The sequence below is a fragment of the Triplophysa dalaica genome, chromosome 8 (genome assembly GCF_015846415.1).
Source record: "Triplophysa dalaica isolate WHDGS20190420 chromosome 8, ASM1584641v1, whole genome shotgun sequence".
NCBI lineage: Eukaryota > Metazoa > Chordata > Actinopteri > Cypriniformes > Nemacheilidae > Triplophysa > Triplophysa dalaica.
In genome coordinates this window covers 14,684,970-14,695,385 of record NC_079549.1, presented here as the reverse complement: position 1 = coordinate 14,695,385, position 10,416 = coordinate 14,684,970, and positions in this window count along the sequence as shown.

Genomic DNA, 10,416 nt, shown 5'->3' with positions numbered 1-10,416 from the left:
TATTTCATTCAATTTTGCTAATTGCTTTTTAGATAAACGCCTCTGGGAACATCTGTTCCTCTGGAGTGCCTTGCCCACAAGTAGTGGTTTAAAAGCCTGTGACATTTATGCCTGTGGCTTATTATAGCAAAGAGAAAGTCGATCTCTCTTTCTTTCTTCTGCAGAACACAAAACAAGATATTTTGAAGAAAGTTGGTAACCCTCATTCACTTATACTGTATGGACAACAGTGCTGTTCGGTGACCAACTTTCTTCAAAATATCTTCTTTTTTTGTTCATAGGAAATAAAATCATACGGGTTTTGAAACGACAAGATGGTGAGTAAATGATGACAGACAAAAAACAATTTCTTCATGTCGTTCAAAAAACTGTATAACTTTTTTATTGTATGAAACGTGGAAGAAAATTGAAAAAAATGTCTCAATGGTTTTGTGTCCATACAGTGGAAGTCAATGGGGTCCAATGTTGTTTGGTTACGTTTTTGAAGATATCTTTTGTCCTTCAAATAAGATCCTTCAAGTTTGAAATTACATAAAGATGAATGAATGATGAAAACATATTTTTAGAATCACTCAATTCAGATTTCACATTTTTCTATTCCAGCTTTGATTCTTATAGTACCCTACATCTTTTAGTGAACATCATTCTTGTTTTACCTGCCTATCATATCTTGAAATTACAGTGTTTAGGATATTGTTAGAGAATAAACTCCAAGATGTCTTGCAGAGAAAGAAAAATAGAGCATTCTCTTTTAAATTGAACTCTGATTTCCAACCACATCCTGAAATAAATATGAAATGACAGGTAGCACATCACAATACAAAACCAAATAAGTGCATGCCATATAGCTCTTTCAAATGCAAAATGAATATTTTTCGGCAATACAAATTTTGTTTTGCTTACCCCAGGCAATGTTTGTGTCAAATAAATCCTTAGATATTAACCATAAATTATAAATGTTTTGCTAGGGACATATGAGGTGGTGGCACAAACTGCATATCCCCAAATATTCACAGCCGCATTCTGATGACAAAAAACCCGTCCATCTGTTCTTATCAGTACTGTACAAAAACAGGCTGTTTGCTTTAAATGGCCTCTGCTCTGTTTAGAACATTTACACAATTCCACCATTTTTTCTCACTAAAGAATTATCTGATTTGCTGGTGCTTTATCAGGGAAGTTCATCTCTCTAGGGCAACATTAATAAATAATCTGCATGTGCAATCAATAAGGGTTTTCAAATGCTCAGTTCAGCATCCTTGTACACTGTTTATTGATCACAAACAAAGTGTGGAGTATTGAATTAATCTTTGCCTTGAAATACATAGGAGGCCATTTTCAATACATGCTAATAGCCGGATTCCCTTAGTGCACAATAAATTACAGAGGTGGGATCAAGTCATTGCTTTGCAAGTCACATTAAGTCTCAAGTCTTTGCATGCAAGTCTCGAGTGAAGTCCTGAATCAAGACAATCGAGTCAAGTCCAAGTCCTCAAGTTTAAACTTATAGTCTTTAACATGTCATTAGGTCTCTTTCCCCAAATCTCTTTCACTGTATGAAATAGTATTGTAGATTTATATTCATTTATGTCAGAAAGGCTTCACAATGTTTTATAAGAGATGAAGTTTAGATTATTTTCACTAAGGGCACCGTGGTAGAAATTTACTTCACACATCTGACTGAAGATGTTGCTTATAGATAATATCTGTACACTATAACAAGCTATTCTAACTATCCCGATTTTGGGTCTGACCACTCTACCTGATATATAACTTTATATAGTTCATATTATTATATATGGAATTTAGGTATTTAATTATATAACAGAATGCAATTTTCATTTAATGGTACATTGTCAAAATTTTCTTATTTATTGTTATCAATTAGTTTGGAACTTTTCAATAAAATGTAAGAATGTAATTTAGATAAATAAATTTAGAATGTAATTGAACAACATAAAGGTGAATAAATGTTTATTTTGGGATTAATTATCATGTTAAATAATGCATTGACAATGAAACTGTCATATTTGAACATCATTTTTGTAAGAATACAGAAAGTAAGAAAATACTTTCTGGCATACTAACTACTGGGCAATGTGTTTGAGTGGGGGCCCAAGGTAAAATTATTATTAAATGAGGAACCTTCTGACATTTGTTTGTGAATATACATTTGTCCAAAAACAGAACAACGATCAATTAAAAGTATAGTCAAAATACATGTGACATAACATAAAATGTTTACTTTAACAACATTCAATTGTCAATGGCCAAATATTTATAACGTATTATAGCAAGACATCAAATTTGTGACTTGAGTCTGAATCAAGCGCAAGTCATGAGACTCGTGTCCATAACCCTAATAATTACCTTAGAATATTGGACTACGCAGGCTGCAGATGTCGTTGTTCTTGATATGGGTGGATGACTATATCATACATGAATCACTTTAATAACAGGCAATTAAAATGACTCCATTCACCTTGATGGTAGAGGAGGGGAGTAATTGTCACAAAAACGTCCATTTTGAGTCATGCTTCAATGGTTAAAAGGTATTCAGATGACAGATGAATTTGCACAGACTCTTTGGTAATATGACAAATTTGACGTCTGTCTCTTAAGACACAATGGAGCTAACAGACATTACCAGAGAGTTATTTTCAGCTGAGTGTTAAGTAATGCACCAATTAGAGGAGCCGCTTTCTCAGAGGGCTTTTGAGAAATCTGTGAACGCTTTTCATTACACCTTCACCCCCTCATAATAAACCATTATAAGTGAATGCCGACTCACCCAAATGATTGTTTAAAATGAACTGATTTTAAAGGTTCAGTGTATGAAATTTCAGCGGCATCTAGTGTTGAGGTCACGAATTGCAACCAACGGCTCACTCCACCCCTCCCTTTGGACACACTACGGTGGATGACACAGAACTAAGATGTCTTCACATTTTCGCTTCTTTGCCAAAGGACATAACGTATTTACGAAACACAAGAGCAGTTTGTTCGTTTAGGAATACTGTAGAAACAATTCCATGTAAGGGGACCAGCGCTGTATGTAGATAGAAAAAGCTCATTCTTAATGGTGCTAGAAACATAATGCTTCATTATGTAAGGTTTTATACACCTCTGAAGACATATGTATGTATATTATATTGCATTTCTGTCTAAAGTTCCTCAAAAAAATCCACACAGTGACATAATGTTTATGTAGTTCACTTTTACACCCTTTCATTAAACCAGTGTTGCATATTTTACACTTTTGCAGAAATATAAGTTATACAGTCTTTCTTTCCACATTTCAGGATGGCATGCTTCAGCTTTAAAATAACAATAGCCGCAAAAACAACTATTTTTCAGTTGCTTGAGGGGGTTTATAACATGTACGTCTAGTAAAGTGACTCTTTGAATGGCTCATTAAATCAGAAATGTTTCTTTGATAGCTTCACCCACACTTGTGTAGTTGAGGCAATATATTGCAAATGAGCGCTGACATCCTGCTGGGACGTGTGCACTAGACCTAAAACCCATCTGGCCTGGGACGCAATGCTTTTTTGACCTGAGATAACCTCGAGCCAATCACATGTTCTCAGTGGGGGTGACAACTTAATGAAAGTTCACTTTAAAGTTCAAGAGTGTATTGGCCAGTGAGCATCCAGGATTAGAATTTAACAAAAAATGTACAGCCAAGAACAAAAATAAAAAGACAAAGCCAGCAGTCATGTCCTCTGGCATGTTTTCACACAACGGTGATCATTTCTCTTCACATTTCTGTTCTCTGTTCTGAGCTCATTTTCACTGAAGTCATTGAGCTTCTAAGACAGACGCTCATTATCTTCTTTCAGTCAGCGCAATGTTTTGTTAGTATATTTTCATTTATTTTAAAATGTACTTATCTTACAGCAGGGAATTTGCTCATTTCTGAGGGGTATAATATCATATCCCAGCATGCCAATTTCATCCTGCTTTTATGAGCCAAGTTAAGCAGACGCAAATTTCTCTCACGTTGTAACCTTTTTCAACAATGATTTCAGGAAGTTAAATGATGAGGAACGTTTTGGTTTTACATGGAAGAATTGCAGGGATAAAATGTTGGCTATGGAAAATGTGTCTTTTTGTTTGTCCTGGATCATCATTCACTTGGCTAGTCTAAGAGAACGGTGTATCTGGACGGCTCATTAATGATATCAAAGCTGTTTTTGTTAATTGACTGTATTGTAAATCAGATGTATTTCTAACTTTCGGACAGCACACGATGGCAAAATGCAGGACTTGTATAGACTTTAAAGTAGATCTTTCAGCCATTCTCTTTGAAATACTTGTCTATCACATGCCTATCCTGAATCTGAAATAGAGGTTCTTCCATGTTCAAGATATGAATTTGATCACTCAATATTAAAACATTACTGATAGATACAGTATTGAACACCCTGACTGCCAATACAGGTGAAGGTTCTAGTCATATAGACGGTTTCATTGGACGAGCGTACCTGGCCCGCAGTTAACCTCCAGTCTGTGTCTGTTAATACTAGGTCTGGATATTGGCTAATAATATAAATAATTGTATCTGATTTAAATTTTTATCAATACTTATTTAAAAAAATATCAATATTTATTTTTTAATGTATAGTAATCGTATTAAATAAAGAATTTGTTGAAAATGGTTGTATATACTTTTGATCAAATAAAGAATTTGTTGAATGGGTTGCATTACTTTGTCGCATTTAAGTTTAGCCAAGAAACGGATCTTCTATTGGTAACCCAAAATAATACTACTAGACACACTTTTAACTTGCTAGCTAATAATTTACTTGTTGTTCATTTTGCTCGTTATCCGAAAAAATCTGCAGAGATTCTTTGCGGATGTGTACCAGAGTTGAGTTTGGGACGCCTAGTAACGTTTGTTTATATTGTTGCTTTGAAACCGTTTATACACAGTCTGGATAATGAATATATGTAACTTCTGATTATTATGTCATAGCATTTCATGTTTCAGTCATTCACGAAAACAAGTCTTCTAAACACATCTCAGTTTTTCCATTCTTGAATTGTTTAAACCATTCAACCGTGACGTGTCAATTGTGGGGAACTCAGCTGAGTCTCGAACCAATGTTCTGCCCCATTTTCTGTTTTTAATTTGGCAGCACTGAAAGGTGTTTGTTTGGATGGTTCAATCGCTTCACAATGCCTCCCACGTGTAAAGTGAGCGAGTGGGTTTGTTCACCAATGTAGAACGAGTTCATGCTACCAAGTGCTCTGAACGTGGGCTGGTTTCACGATTTAAAGCAAAGTACGCAGACTCAAACGTTCTTCATCAAAGTCAATGCATGTGTGAAAAATCAGAAGTCATTCCCTTGAAAAAGACAAATAATCATCAAAGAATAAGCCACAGTCTACTTGTGTGGTTGCTGTTTTCATTGGCCGTTTCTTGATTCCAAGAACGCAAAGAACGAACTTGTGTTCTTGTGGGGACCGGTCTTGCGAGGCCGCCTCGGAAGAAAGAACTTGGATGCATGCGCCACAGTGAAGTTCTGGGACTTCAAGTGGATCCAGATAAGCGAGCAAGGCTGCATACCTTGCATTCTTGATATTGAGAACACTTTCAGTATTGGAACCGGACTTTGACGGTTATTTATGAAGTAGAGCGAGGACACAAGAACGCTGAAGAACCCATCTTCACAAAAGGTCATTGTGTTTCTAGAAAACGCACAGATCGTAAAGCGTGCAAAAATCATGGCAAAGTTCATACGAATAAAAACGGTATTGATGTAAAAAAGTGCTAAGCACCACATCAGGGTCTGAGCAGCTGTACGTACTTTTGCTTGTCCAATTGCTGCAGGTTTTAGGAAAATTTTGTCATTCTTGATTGGATGTTGACCTGTGCTCTTCCTTATATCAATGAAATTAGTTATACATGATTAAAAGATGGGGATCTGAAACTATTCAGCTGCATGCAATTTTACGAGCATTTGTGATTTATAGATTTCAAATCTGATAGAAAGATGCACACTTGCTTTCTGTTCGTACGTTCGATCTATGAATTTTATAAATGAGGCCCCAGGTTTGGATTGAGTGACCAGAGACTCCAAAGAAAGCAGAAGTGACAAAGTTAAGAATGGTTAAAATCAACTTCAGATTGGCTTTAATGTAAATGTTATTTCAATGCTATTGTTTTTCTGTTGGGTACATTTTAAGTTAACATAGTCATTTGTAGTTTTAAATTGTGATTTCTTTAGATTTTTTTATATTGTGGATTCTTTTTTTTTATCCCTGAAATAAAACTTCATTTTAATATTACTAAATATTTGTCAAGCAGTTGCCAAGCAGTCTAATATTTTTTTTAATATTTTCAACATTTTATTTTGAATAACCCACTGGACTTTTGTTCCGCTTATAAAAACAAAATAATTGTTGACTGATCTTCTGTCTTCTGTACGTAACAAGCCTGAAATTCGATTTTCCTTAACCTCTTTTATTCTTGCATATCATAAGCGCTTGACCAAACAGGGATATTAGCTTCACTGTTAAATATAACAACAGGAATGTGAATCAACATCTCTGGAGGATTTCATTTTATTACTGTATAGTTTTTCTTTCATGGCTCTGAAGTTCATAGTTATGTAGTGATGCTTGATCCCTAAATAAAATAGAATATGGCACATAGGTTCCATCTAGAATTCTTATTGGAAAAATAAACACTAGCAAATTTGACAATTGATGTCAAAGTAATTATATAAAAAGTGGAGGACCTAGATCATTTGGTCTTTAAAAGTCTAATGCAACTTTGTGTTCATTCAATGGAAGTCAGTTGGGGCCAGTATTGTTTGGCTACCAACAATCCTTCAAATATTTTTTATGTTTTCTGCAGAAAACAAAGTTTGGGTGAACTTTCATCAGTACCAAACATTTAAAAGACTAAACATTATTCCCAAGAATAATACTTTTGGTAAAGGCATGCATCCAGGTTTTTGCAAGCTGCAGATGATAGCCTGCTACTTAATGTTTGGCTTACATTCTATTCCAGGTCATCGTGTCACTGTTTGAGTCAAATGGAAAGACAATTCAAATATTGGGCTTAGAACTGGCATGTCTCTCTCGTTTCAGGCTTTTCTCTCCTGGCCGAGTTATTTGCAGCTAGTGAACTGCATCAAACAGATTTGGTATTAAAACAATGATGAAAAATGGCCTTCGCTCTCTTCACTCCATTTTGGCAAGAATCATAAATGCTCCAGATTAATAGAACAGAGCGTCTGTTTATTCAACTGTTTAAAAAAAGGAATATTATCCATCAATCAAGCAAACAAACATTCAAAGAGGATAAAGGCCATGAGGTAAAGCAACGGTCCGGATGAGACTTAAAGGAATTGTTTACCCCAGAAAATCTGTCATGAATTACCCTCCTGATTCCAAACATGACTCTTTCTTCTGTGAACACAAAAGATGTGAGGCAGGAAGTTAGTGGCAGAGAACATAAGTATTCACTTTTATGTACAGCAAAGAGCACAGTCAACATTTTATGTGAAATTGCACAAAAAAAATTATATGGGTTTAGAACTACATGAAGGTGAGTAAATGACAGATTTATTTTTTGATTAACAGTTTAGCTGTTAAAGAAAAATATTACAATACCAGTCTAGATACTACACTTTCATAACAGCATGTGTGATAATGTTGAGAGAGCTGTTGGCTCTGAACGACAGTCATAAAATCTATTCTTAGATCTGAGAGCACCAGGGATGAGCAATAGTCAGTTTTATTTAGAAATTCAAGTGCAATTGAATGATGGTCTTACACTTTCAAAGTTGATGTAGGTGAATATGAGTCATTGGTTGGTGCATTATTTTGTGAATTCAATGCTATAAACATAAGTCTTGGTCCCTGTAGTCCTCTGCACAACAAAATAATTTTACAAGGGCCGTAATTCGATTAAAAAACATCATTTTATTAAGCACTCATTCTGTTTTTAATCACGATTAATCACACATAACATTAATGATTTTAAATATACTTTTACATTATAGTAATTTCACATTTAATCTTCAAATGAATGCGGAAACATATATCATTAACAAAATAATTTTATGAATGAAAGCTAACATTCTGGAATTAGTACTTCAACTGATGTCTCCTTTAAATGTATTCTTATTTATTTTTTAACATTAATTATAGCCGTATAACATTAAACACCTTATATTGAGTGCTATCGTGTCTACCAAGGAATAGGCAGAAATTGAATTGAGTTCTCAAACTCTAGACAGTCTTTAATGCTAAATTTTAAATTAAATACAAATTAAAGCTACATTACACATTGAATTCCTGTTTTCTTTTGTTCTTTGATTAATATTAATGACAGGAGTCACACCAGCAGGTTTAAGAATGCGTCTCCTTTAAAAGCTACAGCTGACGCCCTTTCCCTTTTACACAACTCTTTGCATTTATTTAGGATTTTATTTAAAGGGATACTTCACCCAAAAATGAAAATTCTGTCATAATTTACTGAGTTGTTCCAAATCCAGAAATCTGTATAAATGTATTTGTTCTGACTATCAAAGAGAAACATATTTGATAGAATGCTTACAACCAGACAGATTTTGCCCCCCCTCCCAATTGACTACCATAGCCAAAACAATATGATGGTACACTCAAAAGTGCCCCAGAACTGTCCTACATTCTTCAAAATATTTTATTTTATGTTCAACAGAACAAAAAATGACAAAGTAGATTTTCTTACTAATGGAGTCAATAGGGGGCAAGAACTATTTAGGTATTAGCACTCTTCCCAATATCTTTAGAAATGTACACAGATTTGGAACAACTAGAATTTGAGTAAATGATGACAGAATTTTCCTTTTTAGGTAAAGTATCCCTTTAACATGTTGAAATCTATGCCGCAGAACTTGAAAGGTCTCTCTGTGAGAAGAAATACTGAGAAAACAGCAAGGCTTCCTTATCTACAACTCTATCTCACGGCAATTCGTAACTATTTTAAGAGGTGGCTAATTTGTGGGATTTCAAACAATCTTATTTGTTTTTTTTAGTACGATAGATGTTCGGAGCAGTGATAATGTTTAGAAGAGGGGCATTTTTCTAATGGATATTAGTAATAAGCCACATATGAATTGCTTTGAGATCAGGCTATTATCTCAGGAAGACACTTGAAAAACATAAGCATGTTTGATTTAACAAAACTGAAACAGAAATAGAATAGCATAACCATAGCAGAATACCATAACAGTTCTGCAGACTAAACAAATTACTCCAAATATTCTCTGCTGTTTTCAGCAAAATGATACTAGTTTACCCCATAATACAAATCCTGTCCTTATTCACTCACATTGTTTCATTGTTTTCTTACCTCAGCAGAACACACTATGCACACAAAAGAAACATATCGTCTCTGAAACCTTGTACGTCCAAATTCACAGTTTTTCTGGCAATGGCAAAAACACTCTACTTTTTAAATACTACATGTGTTGTCAAAAAAAAGTGGAAAGCACTTATACTATAAATATAACAAATTATGGAGATACAATGTTTCAGAAGGACAGCAGCGGTATTCAAAGTGTGAAAGCAGCAAAACAAACAAAAAATGATTTGTATTTCGGAAAAATATTAGCTAATTTCAAAATGGTTTGGAATGGCAATAATGCTCACATGACAAACATTCCTTTTTTTAAGTGCTTTTCATAAAAATGACAGCTATTCCTGATCCAACTCAAGGACTCTTGGGCCAAAGCGAGTCTATAGAGAAATAGGCGTGGATGGAGGAAACAATGCATGTATTTATGTGGCGTCCCTTGAGGTCAGTGCAGTGTGAAGAGACTTTCATTGAGAAGCAAGAGAGATGCTCAAAGCAATAAGCCGATACTAGTCACACTTCATAGAATCTTGACAAAGACAATCTTTTGGCTGTTCTTCACTGACCATCTTAATTATACCATTTCAATCTTGAAACAATGAAGGATGAAGAGCATTTAGAAGACACTGTGTCACTGGTCACCGACTCGTGAATGTTTTAATGAAATAGGTCCACATTACAACTTGTTCTGAATCAGTCTCAAATATAAATATATTATAAACTAAAAAACGGGATTACGGATTATTGTAACATTTTCTGGTCAATTTATTCGTGTTTTATATCTGGGAGCACAAATAGGATCCAACAGAAACTCAACTCTGAAATAACCTTTGCAGGAGACTATAAATGATTGCAACTGTGGCAAAGCTGTGTACACATGGTCCTAAAAGGGCAAAAGATACAGTGCATGTAAGTTTGCCTTTATTTAGAGAAAAGGCCAGACGAGCATTCAAAGGCTGGACTCAAACCATGATGGGTATCTAAAGAGGTGTAGGGTTGAAAATCTGTATCTTTTACTCTAAGCCATGCTAAAGGTGTTGTTTTACTGTCTATATACATGA